This window comes from Odocoileus virginianus, unplaced genomic scaffold, assembly GCF_023699985.2.
Source record: "Odocoileus virginianus isolate 20LAN1187 ecotype Illinois unplaced genomic scaffold, Ovbor_1.2 Unplaced_Contig_1, whole genome shotgun sequence".
NCBI lineage: Eukaryota > Metazoa > Chordata > Mammalia > Artiodactyla > Cervidae > Odocoileus > Odocoileus virginianus.
Genome location: NW_027224318.1, coordinates 2,830,253 through 2,847,937, shown reverse-complemented (window position 1 = coordinate 2,847,937; position 17,685 = coordinate 2,830,253).

Sequence of the window (17,685 nt, the reverse complement as noted above, 5' to 3'; positions counted from 1 at the left end):
AAGAACTATACAAAAAAGATCTTCACGACCCAGATAATCATGATGGTGTGATCACTCATCTAGAGCCAGACATCCTGAAATGTGAAGTCAAGTGGGCCTTAGGAAGCATCACTACAAACAAAGCTAGTGGAGGTGATGGAATTCCAGTTGAGCTATTTCAAATCCTGAAAGATGATGCTGTGAAAGTGCTACACTCAGTATGCCAGCAAATTTGGAAAACTCAGCAGTGGCCACAGGACTCAAAAAGGTCAGTTTTCATTCAACTCCCAAAGAAAGGCAGTGCCAAGCAATGCTCAAACTACCACACAATTGCACTCATTTCACACACTAGTGAAGTAATGCTCAAAATTCTCCAAGCCAGTCTTCAGCAATACATGAACCATGAACTTCCAGATGTTCAAGCTGGTTTTAGAAAAGGCAGAGGAACCAGAAATCAAATTGCCAACATCCACTGGATCATCAAAAAAGCAAGAGTTCCAGAAAAACATCTATTTCTGCTTTATTGACTATGCCAAAACCTTTGACTGTGTCTTGTGGAATTTACCACAAACTGTGGAAAATTCTTAGAGATGCGAATAGCAGATGAGCTGATCTGCCTCTTGAGAAATCTGTATTCAGTTCAGGAAGCAACAGTTAGAACTAGACATGGAACAACAGGCTGGTTCCAAACAGGAAAAGGAGTATGTCAAGGCTGAATATTGTCACCCTGCTTATTTAACTTATATGCAGAGTACATCATGAGAAATGCTGGGCTGGAGGAAGCACAAGTTGGAATCAAGATTGCTGGGAGAAATATCAATAACCTCAGATATGCAGATGATACCACCCTTATGGCAGAAAGTGAAGAAGAACTAAAGAGCCTCTTGATGAAAGTGAAAGAGGAGAGTGAAAAAGTTGGCTTAAAGCTCAACATTCAGAAAACTAAGATCATGGCATCCAGTCCCATCACTTCATGGCAAATAGATGGGGAAACAGTGGAAACAGTGGCTGACTTTATTTTTCTGGGCTCCAAAATCACTGCAGATGGTGACTGCAGTCATGAAATTAAAAGACATTTACTCCTTGGAAGGAAAGTTATGACCAACCTAGACAGCATATTAAAAAGCAGAGACATCACTTTGTCAACAAAGGTCCATCTAGTCAAGGCTATGGTTTTTCCAGTGGTCATGTATGGATGTGAGAGTTGGACTATAAAGAAAGCTGAAATCACCGAAGAATTGATGCTTTTGAACTGTGGTGTTGGAGAAGACTCTTGAGAGTCCCTTGGACTGCAAGGAGATCCAACCAGTCCATCCTAAAGGAAATCAGTCCTGAGTGTTCATTGGAAGGACTGATGTTGAAGCTGAAACTCCAATACTTTGGCCATGTGATGTGAAGAACTGACTCATTGGAAAAGACCCTGATGCTGGGAAAGATTAAAGGCAGGAGGAGAAGGGGACAACAGAAGATGAGATGATTGGATGGCATCACTGACTCAGTGGACATGAGTTTGAGTAAACTCCGGGAGTTGGTGATGGACAGGGAGGCCTGGTGTGCTGCAGTCCATGGGGTTGCAGAGTCGGACATGACTGAGTGACTGAACTGAACTGAACTGAGGTAAGGGAAGGGATGCAGAGATAAGGGAGGAATAGTGAAGGAACATTAGTGAAGTCTCACAGCAGTGTCCTGGTTCCCCTTCAAGGGAAACACATAATAATATCTTTGAGCTGTTTTGTAGATACTGAAATCCCCACCAGGTGGGAAAAATTAATGATACGATGCCCAGGAGCATGTAGACCCCAGACTGGTTGGAACCAGAAGTTGATGCTAATATTCACTTATCTCACCACCAACAAATCAGAATAATGTCCATGAGCTGATCATGTGCTTTTTGAATGATTACTATAAAACTACCCCCTCCAGGTCAGGACACACAGTTTTGAGGGCATTAGCCCACTGTGGTCCCCTTTGCCTGGCAAAGCAATAAAGCTATCCTTTTCTACTTCACCCAAAACTCTTGTCTTGGGGATTTAATTTGGTGCCAGGGTACAGAGGCCAGGTTAGGTTCAGTTGTTGCCTTTTTCTGTGATGGCCTCTCCATGTGACCATAATTCTCTGATGCCTTTTCCAAAAAGAGGTGACTGGCATTGGCACTTTTCTTTAATATTTAGAAGAAAATTAGTTCTTAATATTTAGGAGAAATTTCTTAAAAGTTCAGATAGGTAAATAACACCCTTACTTGGTTTCCAAAGAGGAAATAGATCCCCTGCCATCCTTTTAACTCTTTTGCTTATTCCATAGGTGGATATTTGGGTTTTATTCAAGTCCCATCTTACACAGGGTTTCCCAGGTGGTGCCAGTAGTCAAGAATCCACCTGCCAATGCAGCAGATGCAAGAGACGGGGGTTTGATCCCTGGGTCGGGGGAAGATCCCCTGAAAAAGGAAACAACAACCCACTCCAGTATTCTTGCCTGGGAAATTTCATGGACAGAGGAGCCTGGCAGGCTATGGTTCATGGGGTCACAAAGAGTCAGACACAACTGAGCATGCATGCACAGATCTCACACAGAGTTCCTGAAGTTCACTTGGAACTTATGAACACACATAAACATTCAGAAGGGAAATTAAATTTCTCAGTTCCAAATTCAGATGACTTCTGCCACTAAATCTAATGTGCCCAAGTCCAATCAGTGAGGTACAGTCTGAAGTGCACTATTCTGGGAACAGGAGGGTCACTTATGAAGTCTGTGACCAAGGTCAAGGGATTTAAATTTTCAATTTCTCCATTTCCTCATCTGTAAAAATAAATGTTTGGATTAGAGTGACATGCTCAACCAAATTATACATTAGAATAGTAAACTATCCAATATCTGTACGGTGAACCTCAGGAATAAGCAAATAGGAGACAGGAGAGAAGAGGGCATGTTTTCAAAATATGAAATAGCAGATACTAAACTGAGGTTCCTGCTGTCTCTGACATTCTGCTACATCTGTTATATATATACATATATATGTATATATATATGTATATGTATATATATACACACACAAGTACATGTATTTGTTTATATGTACAAGTACATATACACACACAGGTACATAGTGGTTATTTATTTTTAATTTGGTGATTTTTATAGTTTTGGAAAGTTTATGCCTTTCTATAGGTCTCAAATTTTCTACCATATATTACATATTTTATAATTAAAGGAAGAAAATGATAATTCTTTTCCCATAATGACATACTCATTTGGGTAGGGAGTTGTCCAACGGAGACCAATAGACAACATAATATGCCCCTGTCAGTGTCCAAAAGGGGTGATATAGCAGGAGCAGCAATAATAATGTCAAAAAACATTAAGCTGTTATTTGAGCCCTGATTTTTGTTTTATACCTTTATTTTCATGTTATATAATATAGTGAACTTTTCTTATTTACCATGTACCAGGCCCTGTTCTACGCTCTTTAATTTAAATTTCATAAGAAATCTATAAGAAAGGCACTATTATGATCCCTATTTAATATATAAAGAAATCCAGGGATAAGGAGTTCTACATCATCAGAATGACACCCTAGCACATGAAATAGCAGAGAGGAACCAAAGAACTCTGCAAAGGTGAAGTCCATTTTTCTGGCAGAGCATTTAGGAAGTGCTGTCTTTCTTTGTTCTCTAGAGGTGTGGGTCTCAATTGCATTGACCTGACATATGCTTTGAAACATATGAAATATATTTTGTTACTAATACTAGTTCAATGACCAAAGTTTTCTAATTATGTTCTTTTTATTTTATTTTTATTTTTTGCCACCCCATGTGGCTTGTGGGATCTTAGTTTCCTGACCACAGATTGAACCCGGGCCCTTGGCAGTGAAAGCACAGAGTCCTAGCCACTGGACCACCATGAAATTCCCAATTGTGTACTTTTTAAAGTTAAAAAAAATTAAGTGTACAATTTAGTGGTTTTCATTATATTCACAAATTATACGAACAGCACCATGGATTCCAGAATATTTCAACACTTCAGAAGGAAACCCCATACTTATTATAATTCTTTCCTTAATCTTCCTTTTCCCCAGCACATGGCAACTACTAATTGACTTTCTGTCTCTATCAATTTGCTTATTCTGGACATTTCATATAAATGAACTCATAAAATATGTGTCCTTTTGTGTCTGACTTCTTTCACTTAGCATAATGTTTCAAGGTTCGTTCATGTTGTAGATATGTCTGTACTTAGCTGCTTTTATGGCTGGATGATAGTCCATTGTATAGATATACAACATTTTGTTTATCCAATCATTGGTTGGGGGAACATTTGGGTTATTTCCATTTTTTAGTTATTGTGCAATGCTACTGTGAATATTCATGTATAAGTTTTTATGAGCTATTATATATAAAATAGATAACCAATAAGGACCTACTGTATAGCACAGGGAACTATATTCAATATCTTATAATAACCTATAATGGAAAAGAATCTGAAAAAGAATATATATATATATGTGTAAAACTGAATCACTCTACTGTACACCTGAAACATAAATCCACTATGCTTCAATAAAAAAGTTCTTATATCTATACCTAGGAAGGCAATTGCTGTGTCATATGGTAACTCTATGCTTAGTTTTCTGAGGAATTGTCAGACTTTTTTCCAAAGTGGCTGCACCATTTTACATTTCCACCACTGGTGTACGAAGATTCCAGTTTCATCATATTCTCAGTAGTATGTTTTTTTTAAAAAAATCCCATTTTACTGGGTGTGTTTACAGCAATTTCATTGTGGTCATGATTTGAATTATCTAAATGACTAACAATGTTGAGCATCATTTTATGTACTTATTGGCCATTTTATGTAGTCTTCAGAGAAATGGCTATTCAAATCACGAAACTATTTTCAAGTGGGTTATTGTCTTTTTATTGTCAGTTGTAAGAGTTATTTATGTGGTCTGGTTAATTTCCAGAGTTCTCAGAAGGCTGATTTAAAATTTTTGCCAGTGTTCTCATGGTTTTTATGAAGGAAAATATTTTCATAGGTCCTGACTACCATTCCTAAAGGTCTTCCCTAATTATATACTTTTAATAATCAATCACTGGAAGATAATTTGGAAACTGTATTTCTGCCAAGGGATTCATACTTAGAGTACATAACAAACTCATAAAACTGTGTGGCAAAATTTTAAAAATCTTAGAGAAAATAGATAAAAGTTATGAACAGAAATTTCACAAAAGAAGAAAATTAAAATATGAAAAAAATGTTCAATATCATTAGCCACTTGGAAAATGCAATTAAAATCATGATGATGTATGGCATGCATCTATCAGATTGACTAAAATAAAACAGAATATTGACAATTGCTGGTGAAGATGTAGAGAGTTTGGATCACTATACGTTCATAGTGGAATCTATAATGATACAGCCATGTGGAAAGCAATTTGTCAGTTTCTTACAAAACCAATTATTATGTGATCCAGCAATTATACTCTTGAGCATTTATCCCAGAGAAATAAAAACTAATTTCCGTTAAAAGTCTTGTATATGAATGTTCATAACAACTTTATTTGTAATAGCTGAAAACTGGAAGCAACACAAATGTAGTTCAACAAGTTGATAATTAGATCAACTGTGGCACATCCATACCAAGGAATACTATGCAACAATAAAAAGGGATACACTATTGATACATGTAACGACATGGATGAATCTCAGGGGAATTTGCTTGAGTGGGAAAAACAAATCTCAAAGTGTTGTATTATGTATGATGGCATTTATATAACATTCTTGAAATAACAAAATTGTAGACATGGAGAACAGATTGGTGGTTACTAGCATTTATGGATGGGGAAGATGAGAGGGAAATGGACGTGACCATAAAAGAACAATATGTGGGATCTTAGCAGTGATGAAACAGCTCCATATCATGATCATTGTGGTAGTTACATAAACCCATACATGTGATAAAGTTACAGGGACCCTCACACACATTGTAAAACTGATGAAATCTGAATAAGTTCTGTAGATTGTACCAGTGTCAATTTCCTTGTTTGGATATCCTAGGATAGTCCCCTTAGGGGAAGTATGTAAATAGAACACAAAGTTCTCTGTACTCTCTGCATCTTCCATGAATCTATCATAATTTCAAGACAAAAATATAAAGAAGTCAGTCAGAGAAGACTTGTGCTTAGTCCTACAGTTGTTATGTTACACTCACCTACATACTGATAGCGTTCCTCAAGTGAAGAGAAGAGGTGAGGAGTCAAAGCTAGTAATCTGGAAATTGAAATGAATTACAGTAGATCCATCTGAGTGAATGTCATGGCAGAAAAGAAAGGCTCAGAAACACCACCTTCTGGGATCAGAGAGTAAAGTACAAGGATAATGTAATAATGGAGGAGAGTTATGAGAGTACAGGTTTGCTTATTTCTGTGTGTTTGTTGTTAAAACTTTACCCTGTAAATCTTTTAATAAGTGGATTTCAAAATGACAGTCTCTCAATCTCACTAAGGTTAGTTTTAGGTCTAGGACATTTTTTCACTATATTTATATTTTATACTTCAAGAACATTCTGGTTCTGAGAAAATGTAAAATCCTTGATATGTTCTCACACTAGCGATGCCAGGGAAGAAAAGGCAATGACTTTTCCTTAAAAAACCCTACAGCCCAAGGGACTGAACTGCCTCTAGTTTCCTAATTGGTGGCAGAAACTCTATTTGCTATGATGTGGCTAACTTAGCAGAATGTGGTCCTTGGACACTTTGTAAAGATTATACCTAGCATTTCAGTCAATAGGGTAGTTTATTTGTAGATGTCCTATCTTCTTCTTTAGACTTCATTCTTTCCCAGGACAAGGATCGAATTTATTTCATCCTCATATTCTAAGTGCATACACAAGGCCTGGACCTTAGTAAGAACCCAATACATTTTTGATAAATGAATAAGTGTGATAGATGAGGTCATAATACTTGGAAAATGTGTATTTTGGGGTCCCCAGACTTGATAGTAAGGGTAGCATAGTTCATTCTCTTGACCAATTCTGTAAGTTTTACTTTCAACTTTTGGGGTCCAAATATGGTCCAGTGATACAGTAGTTCTAGATCCAGGGCCAACTTAATGTTTGAATAGACTGGAAGTTTCCTACATTCTATATTTTGAGGGAAAGACTTCACACCCAGACACCCAGAAAGCCTTTATCTTAGTCCATTCTGGATGCTATAACAAAAATACCACAGACTGGGTGGTTTATAAACACAGGAATTTATTTCTGGGGACTGAAAGTCTGAGAGTCAGGGTGCCAGCACTGACGGGTGAGGGCCCTCTTCCAGGGTGCAGACTTCTTGTTGTGTCCTCCCATGGAGGAAGGGGTGATGGATCCCTGTCACTTCTATAAAACACTAATCTTACTCAATAGGCATCCACCTTCATGACCTAAGCCCCTTCCAAAGGCCTCACCTCCTAATACCATTACATTGAGAATTAAGATTTCAATGTAAGAAATTTGGGAGGGACACATTCAGACCATAGTGGCCTTCAATATGATTTTAGATAGGGGTGACTGGAGTAACCTTCAACATTGATTCTGAACCCCACATTTTCCAAATAAAAAACTGGAGAGAGGAGAAGTGACTCATCCTACCTCATCAAGCAGGTGAGTGAAATGGCTAGAATTGGAGTGCCTATCTCCAAAATTCTAATAAAATGAAAACCACACTCAGCTTCTTTCTACAATGATAGGCGTTTCTTTAGGAAACAATGAGTTGGAATGATCTGGAGCCTAGACTGAGGGATGTAGTGGGAGATTAGTCGTGTATGAAATACGAAAAGGAAATGTTAGTATTTCCTAATGTACATTTTGAAAACACCTTCCTTTGCTTCCTTAGAGCAAAAGAACAAACGCCTAAAGTGTGCTCCCTACAGAAATGTCTAGGAACACAATCTGAGAACATTCATGTTTAGCATTGTTGGTCAGGTTGCAGAGGACCTGAGGTTTTGGTGAACTACATGGCCAATTCTGAGTAGCAAGTGCTATAACAATGAAGCAATCTAAGGTGGCTCTCAGAGCTTTATTCATCAATAGATGCAAGAATATTTTAAAAGGTGAGATAGTTAAATAATTGAAGTTTATGCCAAAATGATTATTGAAAAGTGAAAACATTTAATGTGGCGTGGTGACTAAATAATGTTTTTTTCATTCTGACCTGAGAAAAATTTTTACAGCTACACTGGAAAGGCTGGATTTTATGTAGTTAGAAAAATATTGTTGAAACACTCAAATAGGCTGATTCATGTCAATGTATGACAAAAAACCACTACAATATTATAAAGTAATTAGCTTCCAATTAAAACAAATAAATTAATTTTAAAAAAGAAAGGCTCAAATAACTATCAGATAGCACATTTATTTATAAAGACTGCTAGGAGAGGAAGTGAGAGAGTTGGAGGAAGCCCCCTGGAGGAGGGCATGGCAATCCACTCCAGTATTCTTGCCTGGAGAATCCCATGGACACAGGAGTCTGGCGGCGGTGGGGGTGGGGGGCACTACAGTCCATGGGGTCACAAAGAGTCAGACACGACTGAGGTGACTGAGCATGCATACACATGTGGAAGAGCCTCCAAGGACCAAATGCAGAGGTTTGAAATTGATCAGACATTATCAAATAAGGAAACAATATGGCCCAAAGGATTTTTAGGAAGTTTATCTAACTGGGATATGAAGTGGAGGTAGTGGGAGACAATAGCATTAATTCAGGTGGAATGTTCCAGAGAAGGTGGCTCTGAGAATGGTTTAAAAAAAATAGAAAAGAAAAACAAATAAATATTTGCAACCCTCAGTGATTAGCCATGGGAGATGAAGAGACAATTCAAAGACCTTGTATTTCTGAGCTTGAAGCTGGTAAGAGTGATCTCACTTCTCACTCGGGCCAGCTTGGGGGAAAGCCTAGTGAGTTCAATTCACTGACATGGAGAAATAGCTAAGCTTTAGGGGAATGTCTACATGGGCTTGGGGCATGAATTGGACTTAGCCGGAGATTACAATTCGATTTGGAGATTCATTAGTTAGCAATGATGAATGAAAACATGAGATCAGGTGAGCACTCGGAGGGGATGGAAAAGTAGAAGGGCAGATTAAAGAGCAAGCCTTGTGGGACATCTCCAGCTCCATAGAGAAGGACCTAGAATGTTCAAAAGCTATCCGGAGGAGAAGAACAAAGTGGAAAGAATTATTACCAGACTTCAAGACCTATTACAGAGTTACAGTAATTTAGACTATGTAGTAATGGCATAAGAATCAATAAATATACCAGTAGGACAGAATAGTCTGGAAATAGACTCACACATATACATGTTTATTTGATTTCTTGTCAAAGACACCAAAGCAACCTAATGTGGAAAGAAAAGTCTTTTCAGCCAGAAGAGCTGGATAGTCACATTTTAAAATTAACCTTAACTAGGACCTTATACTGTACAGCTCAAAGTTAGTTTGAGCTGGCTTGTAGATCTAAAACATAAAAGCTAAGCATAAGACATAAAAATCAATAATAATGAAAGAAAATAATTTATAAATTAGATTTTATCAAAATTAAAATGTCTGCTCACTAAGACATCATTAAAACAATCAATGAAAAGTCCATAAATTGGAAGAGAATATTCACAAATCATATATCTGACAAAGGACTAGTATTTGGGTTATATAAGAACTCCTACAGATCAACAATAAAAAGACAGTGTGATATAAATGGGCAAATCATGAGAGCAGACATGTCGCAAAGGAAGATACATGAATGGCCAATAAGCACATGAAAATGTGGTAGACATCACTAATCATCAAGGAAATGCAGATTAAAGCCAAATGGGATAACCACTGCACACACACCAGAATGGTTAAAATGAAAAAGAATGAAGACACAAATGCTGACAAGGATTTGGAGCAACTGGAACTTTTATATTCTGCTGGTAGGAGTATAAAAACAGTACTACTTTGGAGAAAGTTCTGACAAACTCATAAAATGAACCATACACCTACTCTAGGAGAACAGAAGATCTACACCTTGGTATTTACTTGTGTGCCTGTTTTCACAAAAACCTGCAAATGAAGCTGTTTATAGAAGCTCTCTTCCAAACAGCCAAAATTTGGAAACAGCCCAGGCGTTGTCAACTGGAAATGGGCAAGCCAACTGTGGGTATAGCCAAATTATGTTCCCTGGTGGTTCAGTGGTAAAGAATCCTGCCAATACAGGAGACACGGGTTCAGTCTCTGGGTTGGGAAGATCTCCTGCAGAAGGAAATAGCAACCCACTCCAGTATTCTTGCCTGAAGAATCCCATGCACAGAGGAGCCTGGCAGGCTACAGTTCATGGGGTCACAAAGCGACTTAGCGACTAAAAAACAACACTCGGCAATAAACAGGATGAAATCCAGACAACATGCAACAACATGCATGGATCTCAGAAACATTATTCTGAGCAAAATAAATCTTACAGAAAGACCACATATGTATGATAATATTTATAATAAGTTCTAAAACAGGAACAAGTGATCTAAGGTGAAAAAAACCAGACTGCTGGTTGCCTTTGGGTGGTGGGTGGGAATTGACTGGGAAGGGGCATAAGAAAACTGGATGTGGTGCTGGAAACACTCTGCATTATAAGGGTTTGGGTTCCATGGTGATTGTGTTTGTCAAGCCAAATTAATTTTATACTTAAGAACTTTGTATGTTACATTATATGAAAACTTTAGCTCTCCTTCCCAAAGAAGTATACAGATATTGTGTGTGTGTTTGTGTGTGCATGCTCACCCATGGCATGCGTGGGGGCCTGTATGCAATTGTGTACAGAGAGGGAGGCAGAGATGTTATTTTAACTTTGGAAACTTGAAAACTCCAAATAAACTTTATTCAAAGGAAAAAAAATCTTTTAAATGTACATTTAGATGGAAGGAATTTGCTGGAAGAAAGTTTTCCTTTCATTATCTTGCTGCTGCTCTTCTTTCTCTATGTGATTGTACTGGTCAAACAACCCATATTGCTTGACAAGTTCTTTTTTAGAGCTGGCAAAGAACAGATTGTTCAATAGATGCGAAGAGGGAATTAGTAAGACCCATCCACTCCGGTCTAATAGACAAGATTGTGATTCATACTTTGCTCATAGACCATTATCTTTGATTTTTGTCTACTGAAGAGAGCAATTTACTCACTGGGTTTTTACAAAACATACAGAGCAACAAAGTTTCAAAACTTATATTGTACTAGCCAATAATCCAGACCTAGGTGGCTCACAGTCTCTTTCCGGCAATGAGACACAATGGAATGAAGAAGGTGGGGAGGTTATCCTCCTCCCAACCATCTCTTGCATGCATAGCAGCAGCTCTGCCTCCTACTGTCCAGCTACACTAGTCTGATTAATGTTTTCTGGACACTCAATGCTTTTTAATGACTCTGTGTTTTGCTTATATTGGTTTTTGGTCCTAGAGTCATCTATATTACCTTTCTAACTGTTGAAGTCCTATTTGTCTTTTAAGACTCCACTCAGATGAACTCCTCTTTGAAACTTTTTCAATTTCTCTAATCAATTTTCTTCCACCGCTGTGTTCTCCTGACACCTTGATTATATGTATTACAGTGTTCGTCCTAATCTGACTAAAGTTGATAGTTGCATTTCTGTCTACTATTCTAGACTGAGAGTTTCTGGAAATTAGAACCTGTGTATTTGGTTTCTAGCGTGGTTAGTCAGATGATATTCTACTTGATATGGGTGACTTCAAGGATATTTGCATATCTCCTCACTGAAACTTCCCTAAGAGTAGGTAGCAGGACTCTATTTAGTGCCCTACCCACTACATACACACACCGTAGGGAAGTGTTTTGTGTGGATTTGGCATACAGCACATTGGTGAATGTAATGATGATGTACTTTGAAATGTCCCTAAGACCCAGGAAACTCAAATGTTGTGCAAGCTGTTTTGTTCAGCTGTTTTATATTAAAGGGAAAACTGTAGTACAGCCAGTCTTTGAGAACTAATTGATCGTAGTTGCAACTTTTAAAGAAGAAAAGAACACTTGGGTTGGAACCATCCAGCTTGTATTATACAAGGGTATTAGTGATGGAGAGGTTTACATATATGAAGAATGTAAAACTCAATAGTTATTTCCACTTGGAGTTCCACTTTACTAATCCCAATAAGGAAGGAAAATGTCCCCATTGCTCAAACCCCAAAATATTTCTTTTTTTCTGCAAGATTCCCTCAGTGTCAATCCATTTGTCCTTGCCTGAATGCTTTCTCCAGACCTCAGTCATGTGCTGCAGTACACTGAAGGCTTATAAGGTAGTAAATATCCAGTGAGACAACAAGCTGAGAAATTGACTCCAAGGAGCTGAGTTTTTACTCAGTCATCACCCTTGTACATTTCTCTTACTCTAAGTGTTAACTTTGCAGAATTGAAAACAAATTGAGTGCACACAATTATTTAGAGTACAGAATGTACAGACATGCTAACATGGTGTGGGGACAAATCTGAACAATTCTCCTGAGTTAAAAGAAGTGTCATAGCTGGCAGGACAGCTTCAGAAGCCAGGGGGCACTACTTTTTAAAATCTGATTTTATTCTTCTAGTATTTTTTGAAGTATAGTTGACTTATAATATTATGTTAGGTTCAGATGTACAATATAGTTACTTGAAATTTTTATACATTATAAAATGATCACTATGATCATAATACATTTAGTTACTATCTGTCCCCACATGCAATTATTAAAGTATTATTAGCTCCATTCTTTGTGCTGTACATTACATCCCCATGACTTGTTTATTTTACAACTGAAAATTTGTACCTCTTAATCCCCTTCATCTATTTTGCACAACCCCCACCTCCTTCCCCTCTGGTAATCAGCAGTGTGCTGTCTGTACCTATGAGTCTATTTTTGTTTTGTTTGCTTTTTCCACGTTATCACAAATGGCAAGATTTCATTTTTTTCATGGCTGAATACTATTGTACTGTGTATCTATATGCCACATCCTCTCTACCCATTTATCTACCAATGGGCACTTAGGTTGCTTCCATATTTTGGCTACTGTAAATAATGCTGCAATAAACTTAAGGGTGCACATATCTTTTTTTAGGTTATCTTATTAACATTCTTTTTTCAACTGAACTGTAGTTGATTTTTAATGTTGTGTTGGTTTCCTATTATAGCAAAGCGATTCAGTTATAAATATATATATATTTCAGTATATATATGTATATATATATATAGTCTTTTTCAGATCCTTTAAAATTAGTGGTTTTTTTCCATTTATTTTTATTAGTTGGAGGCTAATTACTTTACAATATTGTAGTGGTTTTTGCCATAAACTGACATGAATCAGCCATGGATTTACATGTATTCCCCATCCCGGTCCCCCCTCCCACCTCCCTCTCCACCCGATCCCTCTGGGTCTTCCCAGTGCACCAGCCCTGAGCACTTGTCTCATGCACCCAACCTGGGCTGGTGATCTGTTTCACCCTAGATAATATACATGTTTCGATGCTGTTCTCTCGAAACATCCCACCCTCGCCTTCTCCCACAGAGTCCAAAAGTCTGTTCTGTACATCTGTGTCTCTTTTTCTATTTTGCATATAGGGTTATCATTACCATCTTTCTAAATTCCATATATATGGGTTAGTATACTGTATTGGTGTTTATCTTTCTGGCTTACTTCGCTCTGTATATTGGGCTCCAGTTTCATCCATCTCATTAGAACTGATTCAAATGAATTCTTTTTAATGGCTGAGTAATATTCCATGGTGTATATGTACCACAGCTTCCTTATCCATTCATCTGCTGATGGGCATCTAGGTTGCTTCCATGTCCTGGCTGTTATAAAATTAGTGCTTTTGTTTCCTTTAAGCTAATATGGAGAAATGGAATCGTTGGATCATATGGTAGTTCTATATCTTGAGGAACCTCCATATTTTTTTCCATAGTGGCTGTACCAATTTACATTCCCACTAACAGTGTAGGAGGGTTCCTGCTTCTCCACAGTCTCACCAATGCTTATTATTTCATGTCCTTTTTGTAACAACTGTTCTGACAGGTGTGTGGTTAGGTATCTCACTGTGATTTTGATTTGTATTTCCCTCATGACTAGTGATGTGGAGCATCTTTTCAGGTACCTGTTAGCCATCTCTGTCTTGAGTCCTGGTTTTTTAAACTTGGCTGTCCCAGTCTCCCTACGGAATAGACACGTGTTACCCTCCCAGAGAAACAGAGCATCTCTGAGAATCTTCGGGGTCACATCTATGTGTGTGTGTGTGTGTGTGTGCGTGTGTGAAGTGACTGACAAGAGACAGAGAGGCAGAGTGTGTGAAACAAAATTAATAGGAAAGAAGAGATTGCATTGATATTTGGTAAATTTGTTTGGAATCCTAATACTGAAAACCAGCCATATTGGGTGTTCTAGAAAGACAGCCTGCATAATGACAGAACTGCAGCTGTTACAAACCTCTTCAAGAATGCCTACGTAGAAGTGGAAACATTCCTGGAAGATGCCCTGTACTTTCCTTTATTTTTTTTTATTAGAGTGAGTGTGATGAAGAAAATACCAGACATTTGTATTCATGTGTATTAGCAAAAGGGCTGACTGATTTGGCATAGAATATTGCTCTCTGTAGCAAATTCAAACTAACCTCTAAAAAGTGGCACAATGTTTAGAGATTAAAAAGGTCCTGGATGTGATGATTCATGAAAGAAAAACACTCAAATGCTATTTCTCTCAGTGTGGATTTTCCCTTTTTTTTCTCATTCAGAGCTAAAGAGCAACCCAGAATTTAAGGCACATTCTGTTGCGTGTACCTGCTTGTAGCATTCCCATTCATTAGGGATAAAGGGCACACCCAAGGTGTCAGAAAAAGCTAGCATGTTGGCCAGGTGGCCTCATTCCAGGATAGCCAAATGCATCAAGCCAAACCCTGGGACCATATATATGTTTTGGTTTTGGCATATAGCATGATGAAAAGTATGATAAGTTGTCATTTTCAATAAAGTTAATAATTTGGGGCACAAATACCTAGCCTAGCTACTGCTGTCCACTTGGTTTTGATTGGAAATGGTCATCCATTTTGCCATTACCACATTCCTGTACAGAGTCTGGTCCTATAATAGGGTGCTGCTATAATCAAGATCTAAAATGTGGAAATGGCTTTAACTAGAGGTTGGAAGAAGTTTGAGAAGCATGACAGTAGAAGTCTAGATTGCCTTGGAAAGACTGTTGGTAGGAATACGAGGTGCCAGTGAGGGCACATTTCAATTTATCTCATGAATGACACACCTCAACTAAATGAGGTTTCTAAGGCACCTGGATGACATTTATTCAAAATGGTCATCAGCCCTGGATTCCGCCATGCCTTCTCCACAGATTGGTTATTAATATAATCGGTCAGTGTAGATGAAGAGGTGATCCTTTTGGATATTCATCTCCTCCACTGTGTTCACTTGGATTATGGCTATTTGGAAAATTCAGATCCATGTTGCTGGCTCCTTTGACAAGTTCTTCAGTGAACTTGAAGAAGGAAATGGCAACCCACTCCAGTATTCTTGCCTGGAGAATTCCATGGACAGAGGAGCCTGGCGGACTGCAGTCCATGGGGTCACAAAGAGTCAGACACGACTGAGTGACTATCACTCACTGCTCAGTCCTTTAAGGATCTGTGTTCCCTCCAGGTACAAGCGCAACTCCTGGAGGAAAACTTTGGCATTCATTTTTCTTTTAAATAACTGCAAGAAGCTGGAAGAAAGGGCTATTGGTTGTTGTTTTCTATATTGTTTCCTAGACTCAATTCAACAAGAAGATATACACTTCTCTGTATATACTCTGTGGATATATACTAACAGAGTGTGACTAACTGAGATTGAGTGCAAGCCACAGAGCAGTGGTCTCACACTGTGGTGGGCACCCAATTTAGCGCATTCTTAGGCCTGGCCTCAAACTGTGGAAGTAAGCCAAACACCATGGGTGGTTCTGGTATCCCCAAAGGCCTGAGGACCATTGCTCTACTGCAGGGTTAATATGGGCTCTGTGAAACTGTGCCTTCATGGTCAGAGAAGCAGCATTTCATCCCAGCAGTTCTCAGTTAAGCAGGCTTCCTTAACACAGAACTTTCTAGAATTCAACGTTCTAATACACAGTTTCAATCCTGAAGGATAGTGTGTGTGCATGTTTCTCAAAGTATGGTTCCCCAGGACCAGCAGCCTTACCTGGGAACTTAAACATCTGAAGGCTTGAGCCCACTCCAGACCTACTCAATCAGAAACACTGGAGGTGGGGTCCAGCCATCTGTATCTTACAAGCCCTCTAGGTGTCTACAGTGTGGACACATACTTGCCAGCCAATAGTCCTTGTGGTGCTTTTCCGAAACTGTTATTTCACCAAACATTTGCCACAGCTAATGTTTCCGACCATGGGAAATGTTACTGGTATGTGTGTGTGTGTGTGTGTGTGTGTGTAATGAAGGTATGTGAAAGTATTGCTGTTTGTGGTGAGGTTTTTTTGGAGGTCAGTTTAATTATTGACTTATTTAAACGTCACCTTTAGTTAAAAACAACGTGAGTCAGCTCATAGAGAATGCTGGAACTAAAGGATTATCCCTGGGCATTCTGGCCACTTCTAATTTATGCCAGGCTTCCCTAAGACACCAAAGTACTGACTTGTTTGTTACCAGCAGACCTACGCTATTCTTGAGCAATGAAAAAGGAAAAGCTGCAAGGAAACTCGTCAATGATCAAATCTTAAAGTCCTTGGAGCAAGATTGAGACAATGCAGTACTTTTCTCTATGGATTGAAAATTAGGAAGACTGAATAGGGGGGCAAGGTTGAGTGAGTCTGGTTACGGCATAGGATACCCAGGCTCCTGGCCAATCTGGGTAGGCAGCATCTTTCATGCAGCTGGACCTAAGAGCTCTGGCACGAGGAGGGCTTAAGACAGGATCACAAGGTGACTGAACTGGGCTGGGTTGGGCTAGGCTAGGAGCTCCTGCTGACTCCAGTCCAGATGTCTTAGGAATCAGCAGACTTCCTTTGTGCAAAAGCACGCTGCTTGGGGCCCCAGGAACTTTATTTGATGGATGCCAATTATGTTTTACCTGTTTCTCCACTCTCACCTTCCTACATGGTCGACTTCTGAAGCTTCATGACCAAGCAATGGCAGCTTTGGGGAGATAGTGAAAAGTCATCAACACTGACAATGTTTATGGTGACCCAAATGTACGCATCTGTCAACTCAACAAAGACACTCTATGTGCACTTTATTGTAAGTTGTATATGATGGAAAAAACTGCAAATGGACACTGAACTCTAGTTCCTGAGATACATACCAAATTAGAAGGAAGTGTACAGATATCTGTAGTTGATTTTGAAACGTGTCACAAATAAGATGGAGTGATGGATGGATAGATGTACAGTATAGTAGTATGTGAATATTAGAACACAGGTGTTGGTTTACCAGAATTCACTGTAAAATTCTTTCTATTTTTAATTTATGGTTTGAAATTTTAATAAAAAAAGAAAATAGCTATGTTCAGTTCTCAGAGATGGAAAGGACTTGAGATATTTAGTCCCATGCCTTTCCTCTATGGAAAGAAATGAGCATCAGAGAGGAGGAAATGACACTGTGAACAGCAGGGTACTAGAATATAGTTCCTTTTGTACAGTTCATCACTGAATGGGAATGAGAATTCTTCTGT